Genomic DNA, 13536 nt, shown 5'->3' with positions numbered 1-13536 from the left:
CCTTCCTGAATGTCATCTCCCAAACCACGGGGTCATGCAATCTAAATCTGCTTTGTCACATCGCCACAAAACAAGGGCCACACTCCCTGCGGTCCAATTTGACACAGCCAGCAAAGAATCAATGATCAGTCCAGAAGGGGATTTAAAACTGGCAATGTGCCAGGATAAAAGAAGGATGAAGGGGTCTAGGGGCAAGCAAAGCCTAGTCTCTTCGCCAATCAGTGGACAGCCAGGCACAGGTCAAAAAAAAAAAAAAAAGATGGGCATAAACATACATTTGTATTAATCCTTACCACAGAACAATTGCTCAACAATTCACACCAGCTGCCTCTCTGCGGGTGTCCTAAATACATGTTGGCATTTCACAAATGTTAAAACAGAAAAGAAAAATTACCACCTGGCTGAAAAGATACACACCAGCTACACTGTGTAGCAAGCTTACAATGGGCAAAGACCAGAGGGTAGCTTAGAAAATGATCTCCCTTTTGTTCGCTTATTCAAATGACTGTTGTACGATTCATAGCCAGTGCTATGTTTGACTGCCTTCTGTCAAGTGCTCATTTACATACTACAATGAAAACTTTATTATGTAAATGCCTATCTGCTGGGAGCATTATCAGCCACCACAGGCCAGGCTGGACGTTATAGAGCAGGGCGAAGCAATCTTAGTCCCCAAACACTGCCATGCCAGCAGGTTTTCTCTAACTAATCATTTGCTTACTCAGCCCATTAACACACAAAAATACATAAGGCAATTACTGATTTTAAAGAAATATTGCAGCAGTGGTATACTATTTTCAGCATTTTACATTACATGGTTATAATCAGCTTCTTGACATTGGCACAAGTTACTTTTTAGGGTTTGTGGTGATCACACTAGACTATAAAGTGTAAGGTTTTTGCTTTATTCACCATGACTGAAAACTATTCCGAGACCAAATGACCGGCAATGAATTGGCAACCTTCGCCACCTTCTCTATGCACTTGAGTTATATGAGATTCTTATGTCATGCTAACACCTTTCAGAGAAGAAAGCCATGGAACACTGTGACCAAGACTTCATTTTGCAAGAAACCTGAACTACCAAACAGTTGGCAGTTCTGACTCAATGCTACTGACTTAAGTAATTAATTACTTGTACTCTCCGATTGTTGGTTGTTCACCTGAAGAGCCCAGAATTAGGGCAAAACACGTGTCGCGTACTCTTTGCATTATTTGACAGTAAAACTATTTTCAACCATTCTATGATCTGCTTCTCGCAACTGAAAGAGGGCACCGTGGCAGATGTTAGCCGACTTGCTGACCAACCACAAGTGTTACCTGGTAGGTAACCACTCATACAATCAGATTGTGATTCAGACTACGAATGCCATGAATGTAATTACCCCAATCTACATGCTGTCAAATGAACGAACCACACGCCATGGCGCAACGTTAGGGGCTTTGCCTCTAGCGCTGACGTCCGAGGTTCGATTCCCGAGAAGGAATGCAGTGAGTGTGTACGCCTGATGACCCCAGAATTAGGGCGAAACACGTGTCGCGTACTCTTTGCATTATTTGACAGTAAAACTATTTTCAACCATACTAATGAGTATACAATACTGTATATTTATTTCAGCTTATCAAGCAACTAGAGATGAAGACTGCCACTCACACATTTACAACTATAACAGAATAAAATTAACTTGCATATATAAACATTCACTTCAGAAAACAACAAAACAGAGAAATCTATGATAATCACATTTAAATGATAAATATAACAACCAGGTCATGGCGCTTGCAGAATTTCGCAGATGATTCTGCACTAATCTGTGGTATACTGGCAAGGATGATGACACATTGGAAAGGAGTCAGGTGGACAAGTAAATAAATCACCTGCAACTTTAACATCAGCAAACGGCTTATTGACTTTTACTAACTTTCAATGTCTGGTCACTGTTCAGAGAGAAGATGTGGAGATGGTGTACTGCTGGAAGTACTTTAGAGTCTACATCAGGGGTCTCCAACCTTCCCAAGAGAGCTACTTTTACAAAATGAAAATGTCCGAGAGCTACTCATGTTTTCTAACGTTTATTCTCACAATTTATTTCAACCCAAAGAAACTGAATACGCTTGTTTTGCCTGAACATTTACAAAATTATAAATTATTACAAAAAGCAGTTCTCTGACAAAACAGTGGCATTTATGTTTATCCTTGCGCAGACAATCCCACAACAGATTGTGAATTTCCCCTTGGGATTAATATCTAAATGTTGGTGTCCACAACTCACATTTTGCATTAAACATCATAAAAAAAAATATTTAGTTCTCCTGCAAATGCATTTTGTCTGTCTTTATGCATCTCACACTATTGAATTAAAACCTGAATGCTGTCAGAACAAAACAATGCAATTCCAAATGCACAGATATAACTTCTTCATTTGTCATTTTGTTCCATGTCACGGTGTCATTTTATTTGCAGGTCCAGTTGCAGGTGTGATGTGTTTTTTAGTCAGTCAGATGACTGGCACTGCATGGAGTCAACAAGAGAGGCAGGTGTCTGGGGTGTCTGGTGGAGTGCAGCCACTTAGGTTCACTCTTATGGAGTCATTTAAATGTTCATCTGTCAGTCTTGTTCTGACCTTTGATTTCATGACATTCATGTCAGACTCACAGAGGTATGGAGACCCAAACAAAGCAGACATTTTCAGAGCTGCTTGGTGAAAATTCTTATAGTTATCTGGCTCTACTAAGCTCCAGATGTGCTGAGAATGCTGTTGAGACTTTAACTGCACATTATTTTGAAGGTTTACTAATATTTAATACATAAAATCCAATGTCAGTCTGTCCGCTTTCACGAGAGAACTACTTAACGGATTTAGATCGGGTTTTTTTCTATAATTTGTTTGAACATTCTGGTTGACTTTGTGACTTCTCTCATTTCGCTGTGTATCGGAGTTTGCTTGCGGCAGCGATTTATTTGCATGAATCCGAAAAACACGCAGCGAGCCGAGGGAAGGGGCCTTCCTCACTCACTCGCCAGCTTCGGGGCGTGTGCCTTAACTGCGCTTAGCTAGAGAACGAGACAACAATTGCATTCAACTTTATTTGATATTTAAAATAAAGTGTTACTTAGATCTTGATGAGTTTGAATCCAGATATTCTCTTAAGTGTATGACAAATCGAAAAGATCGATTGCAATTCAGATTGTGGATCGTGATTTTGTGTTAAAAGGATCGCGATATGATTTTTTGGAAAGATCACCCACCCCTAATTTGACTAATCAAGTTTTCAAATTTATGTAAGATTCATTAACCCTTGGGCGAGCTACTTGGAAAGGGGTTGCGAGCTACCGGCTTACATATTGTACTCTATTCAGTTACCCAATAAAAGTTGTCATTTTGCCCATCTTCTCATTGCATGAATAATCAGGAATATTCACCCATTTTATATAAACACACATATTGACAAAATAGTTGTATCTCGTGGCTGTGCCCACATAGTAATGAAACAGGACAAACTTTAAAAATCAACAGACATTGGCACTACACCTGATCTGCGGTGGGCTGGCGCCCTGCCCGGGATTTGTTCCTGTCTTGCATCCTGTGTTGGCTGGGATTGGCTCCAACAGACCCCTGTGACTCTGTGTTAGGATATAGAGGGTTGGAAAATGACTGACTGACTGTATCTGATCATGTTCAGCTCTGACAGGAAACCATTCCCCATGTGGGGAGAAAAGCACATGGAATGATATCTCTGGCAATCAGCAGCCACCTTGTATGACACATGGAGCTCTCTCAAAAACCTCAAATATTACTCCTTAACAATCTGTAGATCTGGGGTGTCCAGCACCGGTCCTGGTGGGCCGCAGGTTTTCATTCTAACCCTTTCCTTAATCAGTGACCAGTTTTCACTGCTAATTAACTCCTTTTACCTTCATTTTAATAGCCCTGTTTTTAAGGATTTTGTCCTCTTGATTAATTTCTTCATTAAATGACAGCCAAACAGAAATGAGACATGAAACAAGCTAACAGATAACCAGCTAAATTGGGTCTTCAAACTCCAACCAATTTCACTCCAATCGCTTTCTTAATGAGAATCCAAATCTTGCTGTTCATTAAAGCCATAATTGAATATTATGACTTGTTGCTGCCCTCTTTTGAGAGATTTTCTGTTTTTTCTAAGGCCACAGTCAAGATGTTTTGGTGACCTAAGCAGTCCAATATGACTGAGACCTTCACCTTTCTTTATATTCAGGTTAGCTGGTCACATGGCAGCTTGTTTTGTGTCTCATTATTGTTTGGCTGCTCATTAAAGAAAAAGAAACAACTAAGGGGTCTGAGTCACATCAGTTAAAACGAAGGCAAAACAAGTTAATCAGCAGCAAAAATGGCTCACTAATTAATAAGATTGTTAGAATGAAAACCTGTAACCACTGCGGCCCACCAGGAGCGGAGCTGGACACCCCTGCTGTAGATGATAACATCTGTTGAACAAACAGAACAGAGGCTGGCGAGTGAATGAGGAAGGCTCCGGCCCCCTGCTCTTGTGCCACAGCCACTCTCTTGGATTTGCATAGTTACATCGGGTACCGCGAACTATGGTACTTAGCGCAATGAGAGAAGTTGCAAAATCAACCGGAAAGTTCACACAAATTATAGAAAACAACCAGATCTACATTTGTTAAGTAATTCTCTCGTGAAAAGTGGACAGACATACAGACAGAACGCGCTTGGACCACGAAATTTAAAAAAAAACGTTTCTTAGCGAGCACCTATGGGCCATGGGTAACCTACATTCCAAATTTCAAGTCCGAAGTCCTCATGGTTCAGGTGATGAGTGAGTCGGTGGTATTTGGCTTATATGATTATATATACACACACTGTATAGATAGATTGATAGACAGACAGACATACAGTGCATCCGGAAAGTATTCACAGTGTATCACTTTTTCCACATTTTGTTATGTTACAGCCTTATTCCAAAATGGATTCAATTCATTTTTTTCCTCAGAATTCTACACACAACACCCCATAATGACAACCTGAACAAAGTTTACTTGAGGTTTTTGCAAATTTATTAAAAATAAAAAAACTGAGAAATCCCATGTACATAAGTATTCACAGCCTTTGCTCAATACTTTGTCGATGCACCTTTGGCAGCGATTACAGCCTCAAGTCTTTTTGAATATGATGCCACAAGCTTGGCACACCTATTCTTGGCCAGTTTGGCCCATTCCTCATTGCAGCACCTCTCAAGCTCCATCAGGTTGGATGGGAAGTGTCGGTGCACAGCCATTTTAAGATCTCTCCAGAGATGTTCAATCGGATTCAAGTCTGGGCTCTGGCTGGGCCACTCAAGGACATTCACAGAGTTGTCCTGAAGCCACTCCTTTGATATCTTGGCTGTGTGTTTAGGGTCGTTGTCCTGCTGAAAGATGAACCATCGCCCCAGTCTGAGGTCAAGAGCGCTCTGGAGCAGGTTTTCATCCAGGATGTCTCTGTACATTGCTGCAGTCATCTTTCCCTTTATCCTGACTAGTCTCCCAGTTCCTGCCGCTGAAAAACATCCCCACAGCATGATGCTGCCACCACCATGCTTCACTGTAGGGATGGCATTGGCCTGGTGATGAGCGGTGCCTGGTTTTCTCCAAACGTGACGCCTGGCATTCACACCAAAGAGTTCAATCTTTGTCTCATCAGACCAGAGAATTTTCTTTCTCATGGTCTGAGAGTCCTTCAGGTGCCTTTTGGCAAACACCAGGCGGGCTGCCATGTGCCTTTTTACTTAGGAGTGGCTTCCATCTGGCCACTCTACTCTACAGGCCTGATTGGTGGATTGCTGCAGAGATGGTTGTCCTTCTGGAAGGTTCTCCTCTCTCCACAGAGGACCTCTGGAGCTCTGACAGAGTGACCATCGGGTTCTTGGTCACCTCCCTGTCTAAGGCCCTTCTCCCTCGATCGCTCAGTTTAGATGGCCGGCCAGCTCTAGAAAGAGTCCTGGTGGTTTTGAACTTCTTCCACTTACAGATGATGGAGGCCACTGTGCTCATTGGGACCTTCAAAGCAGCAGAAATTTTTCTGTAACCTTCCCCAGATTTGTGCCTCGAGACAATCCTGTCTCGAGGTCTACAGACAATTCCTTTTACTTCATGCTTGGTTTGTGCTCCGACATGAACAGTCAACTGTGGGACCTTATATAGACAGGTGTGTGCCTTTCCAAATCATGTCCAGTCAACTGAATTTACCACAGGTGGACTCCAATGAAGCTGCAGAAACATCTCAAGGATGATCAGGGGAAACAGGATGCACCTGAGCTCAATTTTGAGCTTCATGGCAAAGGCTGTGAATACTTATGTACATGTGCTTTCTCAGTTTTTTTATTTTTAATAAATTTGCAAAAATCTCAAGTAAACTTTTTTCACGTTGTCATTATGGGGTGTTGTGTGTAGAATTTTGAGGAAAAAAAATGAATTTAATCCATTTTGGAATAAGGCTGTAACATAACAAAATGTGGAAAATGTGATGCGCTGTGAATACTTTCCAGATGCACTGTAGATAGATATGAAAGGCACTATATAATAGATAGATAGACAGACAGACATATTTGTGATACTATAAAAAATGGCAAGGTAAGCTGGCAACAGAGAGGTAATAACTAGAATACTTCAGCCACCTGACCTAGATCTTTCAGAAAATGCACATTCTGAGTCCAAGGGAAGCTACTGTACCTTTGCGATTTATATGTAGTGTCTGAACACAAAAAAAAAAAAGTCAGCAACATAACCTAAGTACGTGCTTCTAATAGCACAGTGGCACACTCAAAAGACAGTCTTGAATCCTGGCCTGGACTCCATCGTTCTCCCTTTATACCTGCCACCTCCTAAAGGCTTAGATGTTATGTGACTCTAAATTGGATCATGATAAGTGAATATGGATGAGAACAGGCTCATCCCGATTCTGACTCTGGCAGGATAGTCACTGTCCCCTTTAAGAAATGATACAGGATGGATTCATTTTTTGAACGCTCAAACCCTGGAATGTGAAAATGACCTTTCAAATACACTCACTGGGAAAATTATTAGGAACATTAAACTGATAGTGGGTAGGTCCTCCTTTCGCTTTATAGAATAGAGTTGGAAACATTTATTTGAGATTCTGGTCCATGTTGGCATGACTGCATCTTGTTTCTGCAAATCTGTCAGCTGCCCATTCACACTCGCAAATCTCCTGTTCTACTACATCCCTAAGGTGTTTTATTGGATTCAAACCTGGAGACTGGGAAAGCCACTGAACTTATTGTCATGTTCATGAAATCAGTTTGAGACAAGTTTTGCTTTGTGACATGGTGCATTAATCATGCTGGAAATAGCCACCAGTAAGATGGTTAAATTGTGACCATGAAGGGGTGTACATGGTCAACAACAATATTTAAATAGGCTGTGACATTCAAACCATGATTGATAGGAATTAACAGGCCCAAAGTGTCCCAAGAAAACAATCCCCAAACTATTACTACACCATACCACAACCGACCTGGACTGTTAACACAAAGCAGATTGGATGCATGGATTCATGCCATTGTCACCAAATTTTGACCCTATCTCCTTTGCACCTCACAAAAACCGAGATTCATCAGACCAGACTATGTTTTTTCAGTCTTCAACTGTCCAGTTTTGGCAAACCAGTGCTGACTGCAGCCTTAGGTTTCTGTCCCTGGCAGAGTGTAACCCAACGTGGTCTTCTGCCGTTGTAGCCCATACATCTTAAGGTCAGACATGTTGTGAATTCTGAGATGTGTTTCTGCTTTCCACAGTTAAACAAAGTGGTCATCTCGGTTACCGTAGCCTTTCTGTCAGCTCAAACTAGTGTGGCTATTCTCCTCTGACCTCTCTAATCAACAAGGTGTTTCCATATACAGAAATGCTGCTTATGCAATGCTTTTTTGTTTTTCGCACCTTTCTGAATAAACTCCAGACACTTATATGTTTGAAAATGCCAGAAGATCAGCAGATACAGAAATACTCCAACCAGCCCATCTGGTACCAACAATCATACCACCATCGAATCACAGAAGCAATTTTTTAGCAAATTGTTAAATGGTCAAGTAGGCTGATTGGAGACTCAATACTCAAGCCCATCGTTTCTGTACTCTTGGCAGCAACAGGTAAGCTCGATCTTAAGTAAGGTCTTCCATTTTTTACACCCCTAATTTCAGTTACTTCTCTCTGGGGAAAAAAAAAGGTTTATTGTTCCCAAAAGCAGAACAAAAAGATATACAATTAGCTTTTGTTCCAGCAGCAATCATCACAGCTCAATAAATGTTAGATTTAGGAACTATTATCTTTATTTTTATTATTTTGTGTTTTTTATGAAACCTTTTACTTTAACATGTGTTTTAATAGTGCATGAATGGATTCTACGTGTGTGTGTCTGGTTTTATTCATTTGTTGTCAAGAAGGACAACCAACCTCCTGTACTGCAACACAATTATAGCTATGGTAATAGTAATAATAATAATAAATTATATTTATATAGCGCCTTTCCCATGCTCAAGGCACTTACAGAATATAATAAAGAACGGCAGCGTATACAGTATATAGCATTGTACAAACCAGATAAATAAAGAAGATTAAGACAGTGAATTCTGAAAAAAAAAAAGAAACAGACAACATAATTGATGGTCTCGCACACACACACAGGTTACATTAGCATTTTGACAGAGAAGTAAACTGAGAGAAGGGTAATAAAGTCAAGTAGAGCTAAAAGCCTTCCTGAACAGATGAGTTTTGAGTTGTTTTTTAAAAGAATTCATGGCGTCAGCTGACCTGATTAATTTTGGTAGGTCATTCCAGAGTCTGGGCGCTATACAGCCTAAGGCCCTGCTGTCCCCATGGAGTGTAGATTAGTGTGGGACACAACAAGATTGGCAGAATCAGAGGACCTTAGTGGGCGGACAGGCACATAGTGATGGAGAAGGTCAATGATGTAATTTGGTGTGAGGTCTTTTAAGGCTTTGTAGGTTATTAGTAGGATTTTATATTCGATTCTGTAAGACACAGGGAGCCAGTGGAGATGGAGCAGGATGGGTGTGATGTGCTCGCTGCTGCTGGTTCGAGTAAGGACTCTTGCAGTTGAGTTTTGAATAAGCTGGAGCTGTGATATAAGATTAGAAGGGGCACCTGCCAGTAGGGAATTATAATAATCGATGCGGGATGTGATAAAAGCAGGGACAAGTTTCTCAGCGTTGAAGGAGAGGAAGGAGCGAACACGGGATACGTTACGGAGGTGAAAGTAAGAAAGTTTCTTAATGTGATTTATGTGGCCGGAATAAGAAAGGGAGGAATCAAAAATGACACCAAGATTTTTTACAGTAGACGCAGGTCTGATGAGATCACCGCCAAGATGGACTGGGAAGGAGCTCATTTTATTAAGTTGCATTTTAGTCCCAATTTGCAGGAGTTCAGTTTTATTGCAATTTAATTTTAAAGAGTTCTGCTCCATCCAGGTTTTAATTTCACTGAGGCAGGTTGTGAGCTGAGAAAGCTCTGATGAAGTTCCACTTTTAACATTGAAATAGAGTTGAGTATCATCTGCATAAAAATGATAACCCAGTCCATAGCTATGGATAATATGGCCAAGGGGAAGCATGTAAATACAGAAGAGAAGAGGACCGAGGACAGAGCCCTGAGTACTAATGGTACTAATAAATGCAAACCAAACCAAACATCACATTTCATAGATCACATTTTTCCCCAATTCTGGTGTTGGATGTGAACATTATCTGAAGCCCCTGACCTGTATCTGCATGATTTTAGGCAGTAAGCTGTGCTACTGCCACATGAATGGCAAATTAGGTAAGTGCATGGATAAGCAGGTGTACAGGTGCTCCTAATATTTTTTTTCATTCAGTGTATATTATCAGTCATACCCATCTTAAAATTACACTGTAAATAACTTTCATATAAATAAATGGCAGATTTGACAGAATTTGACTGAAACTCCATGTCAGCGAATTGCGCTCAAAAGAATTAATTATTTAGTCACTGCATAAAATAACAACATCAAGCAAACCACCATTCATCATTGCCTACAAGTCAAAGTTAACAAAAGATGAAAGCCGATTGGTCTGCTCTGGACTGAAGCACTTGACTAACATCCTGGCAGTGTGGATTCGGACTTCATACCCTAAAGATGTGGGTTCAAATCCCACTATCAACACTATGCTTCAGCTGCCCGAGTTGCAAATGGAAAACCAAAAGAAAATTGCATCTCTCAAATAATGCCAGTCACTGTGGATAAAGGTGCCAATCAAATAGAGCAGATTAGATTATTTTTACACAGGGAGAAATCTGGCTTTTTACAAAAACTCAATAATAAATAAATAATAATATTAATTAAGACTAATAATATACCCCTCTCAAATGAACACCAGAAAGACAAAAAAATATAAAACTAAAAAGAAAACTTCTGACTTGGCAGTTATAGGCACAGTGAAGTACTGTGAAGATGTATTAAATAATATTAACAATTTTGTAAATGCCAAAGTCACATGTATACACAATGATGTTGTCAATTATTTTGTGTTATTTTTTTTCTTTCTCTGAATTCACTGTCGTAATCTTCTTTATTTATTTATCTGGTTTGTACAATGCTATATACTGTATACCCTGCCGTTCTTTCTTATATTCTATAAGTGCCTTGAGCATGGGAAAGGCGCTATATAAATAAAATGTATTATTATTATTAATATATTATTTATCCATCATGTAGAACACTGGAGCAGTGGTTGCGCATTGGTTCACGCTCCGGTGTGGAGTGTGCATGTTCTCCCCGTGTCTGCATGGGTTTCCACAGTCTAAAGACTGTCAGGTTACGAGGACTAGCGACACTAAATTGGCCCGTGTGTGTGTGTTCACCCTATCCTGGAATTGTTCCTGCCGTGCACCCTGTGATAGCTGGGATAGTAGGCTCCAGCCCCCTACGACCCTTCTCAGGATTAAGCAGGCTTAGAAAACGATATCTACCCATCGTTTGATTCGTGCACGTTACATTATAGTAGTCTCTGCGTTCTAAACAAGCGATTTGCACCGAAATGTCTGCAATTGGTTAATGTATCCAGCTTTATTTGGAACAGTTCTAACAGTTCTTCGAGGCAATAGTCGCATTAAAGGCGATAAGGGACAAAAAATATTTTTACAAAAGCTCCGCAATCCCGAGTACACTACTACGGATATCTAAAATGGATGTCATAATTCTGAAACTACTACTACTACTACTACTTGCCCAGCACCGTCTTTCACAACCCTTACAAAGTTATGGGCTGATTTATGTTGCCGCACAAGGAAATCTGACGTCTCGAAATATCTTATCCTAAAAATAATCTCACGTCGATGAAATCAAATACACCACGGCCCCGTGCAGTCTAAAAACCGCGGGAGGGCATCTGTCCCCTCTCTTGACTGGAGGTGCTAATATCGTCTCTGAAGACTCCACCAGGAGCAGCACGGTCACTCGCAATTAAAAAAATAAAATTACTGATGGGTATGTGGGGATCACAGAGGAAACGTGGACACTGAAAGCTCGTTGTTGTTTTTTTCTTTTCTTAGTGTACACTTTGCGAAAAAAGTACATTACTGTTGAATGTTTAACCGAGACAGCACAACAAACTGCAAAGAAACAGGTGAAGTGAGACGCGACGCCTCAGTTCTACAGCCGAGCGAATCCGTTCGCCCGCCCGCACTCCCTCCAATCCATCTGCCCAATATCTCTTATTTTTACGGCGCAGGATGAAATAAATACCTGCTCGTCCTGTGGCTTTTTATCCCAAACTCGGTTATTATCCTGTTTGTTCTTCAAGACACCGACAAAACCGTCTCCAACATTGACCGAGTGTCACTCCTTCCACCGCGGCATGTAAACAAATCAGAACCGAAGCTTACGGCTCTTCTGACACCCCCCCCTTTGTGAAGTGCCTACTGCGCCCGCGTATCCCTGTTTCCCGACGCGCTCTAAACAGAGACACCCGTCAGTCGCTCAATCAATGGAACAGGCTGGCGGAAGTTGAGGGGGAATCTTGCGGGCTAATTGGACGCCTGTTGAATGCGTCATCGGCAGTGGGCGTGAACATAGAATGCAGTACGGAGCGACTGGCGAGTATCTGTCAGGTGTTTCTCATGAACTGTTAGACACTTTACAAGTTAGGAAAAAGAGCGTGTTGGTATAAGATAAACAATTATTACAGTAATATTAATTAGTATTGATATTTTGATTTTAAACTGTATCAACCATCACTCTGTGTATTTCCCACATCACATGATCCTCTCCTGTTTGCCCATCGCCCGAACTGTTCCATTGAAGATGCCATATCATCATTTCTTCATCTGGTCCTGTCCTTTCTGGACAAAAGAGTCACTTACGCTACAATGCTTTTCATAGGCTTCAGTTCAGCATTCAGTAGCATCATTCCTCAAAAGCTAATAGGGAAGTTGAGTCTGCGAGCCTACAACGCTTCCCTGTGCAACTGGATCGTGGACTTCCTAACAGTGAGACCCCCAGACGAACCGAATCGGGAACACCGTCTCCAGCACCATCATGCTAAGGCTGCATGCTAAGCCCAAATCTGCTTACTCTGCTCACAGACGACTGTAGGGCTGATGCGAACACCAGCGGGCGTACAGCTCCCCAAACCTCTGCCACAACATACACAGAGCCCAACTTCAGCAGAGCATGAAGCATTTTTCCCTCGCTCCCCACAGCAGCACAGTACAAAGCACCAAGCACAATAAACAATGACACAACACTTGTACGTTTCTATCACTCCTTCCGCCTCCACTCCTTCTGGCAAGCTTCATCTGGTTCCTCCCCACTCTGGCTCCCTGAATGGAGTTGAAAGGCTTCTTTTATAGAGCACCTGGTAGTGCCCCAGGTGTCCCATGATCTCCTTCCAGGTGTACAAGTCAAGCACCTCATTTTAAAGTGCCATGTATGTGCAGTTGCGAAGTGTCAAACTAAGCGGACATTCTTGCCAAACCTGCCAAAAGTAACATCCATCCATCCATCATCCAACGCGCTATATCCTAACACAGGGTCACGAGGGTCTGCTGAAGCCAATCCCAGCCAACACAGGGTGCAAGGTAGAAATAAATCCCTGGGCAGGGTGCCAGCCCACCGCAGGGCACACACACAAAAAAACACACCCATACACCAAGCACACACTAGGGATAATTAAGGATCGCCAATGCACCTAACCTGCAAGTCCTTTGACTGTGGGAGGAGACTGGAGTACCCGGAGGAAACCCACGCAGACATGGGGAGAACATGCAAACTCCACGCAGGGAGGACCCGGGAAGCGAACCCAGGTCTCCTTACTGCGAGGCAGCAGCGCTACAGTGCCGCCCCTGTGCCACTGTGCCACCACCAAAAGTAACAACAACCTGGAGGAAACCCACGCAGACACGGGGAGAACATGCAAAACTCAGACCCAGGTCTCCTTACTGTGAGGCAGCAGCGCTACCGTGCCACCCTTGTGCCACTGTGCCACCCCCAAAAGTAA

At 42.0% G+C, this 13536-nt stretch overlaps 1 protein-coding gene across 3 annotated transcripts in view; it reads right to left on the bottom strand.

Moving 5' to 3' along the window:
* The window catches only part of mpp7a (MAGUK p55 scaffold protein 7a), a 346325-nt gene extending 334318 nt beyond the window's left edge, over window positions 1–12007 (bottom strand). For 2 of the 3 annotated variants that reach the window (XM_051928989.1, XM_028804346.2), the window contains exon 1: window positions 11784–12006. The gene's annotated coding sequence lies outside the window, so the exon portion shown is untranslated. Of the gene's footprint in view, window positions 1–11783 lie in introns of all 3 variants that reach the window. The other variant, XM_051928990.1, reaches the window with a different exon arrangement.
* Between the last annotated feature and the right edge of the window lie 1529 nt (window positions 12008–13536).

Source organism: Erpetoichthys calabaricus, chromosome 6 (genome assembly GCF_900747795.2).
Source record: "Erpetoichthys calabaricus chromosome 6, fErpCal1.3, whole genome shotgun sequence".
Lineage (NCBI taxonomy): Eukaryota > Metazoa > Chordata > Cladistia > Polypteriformes > Polypteridae > Erpetoichthys > Erpetoichthys calabaricus.
Note: the sequence above shows the minus strand (reverse complement) of the source record. Positions and strands in the feature narration are given on the sequence as shown.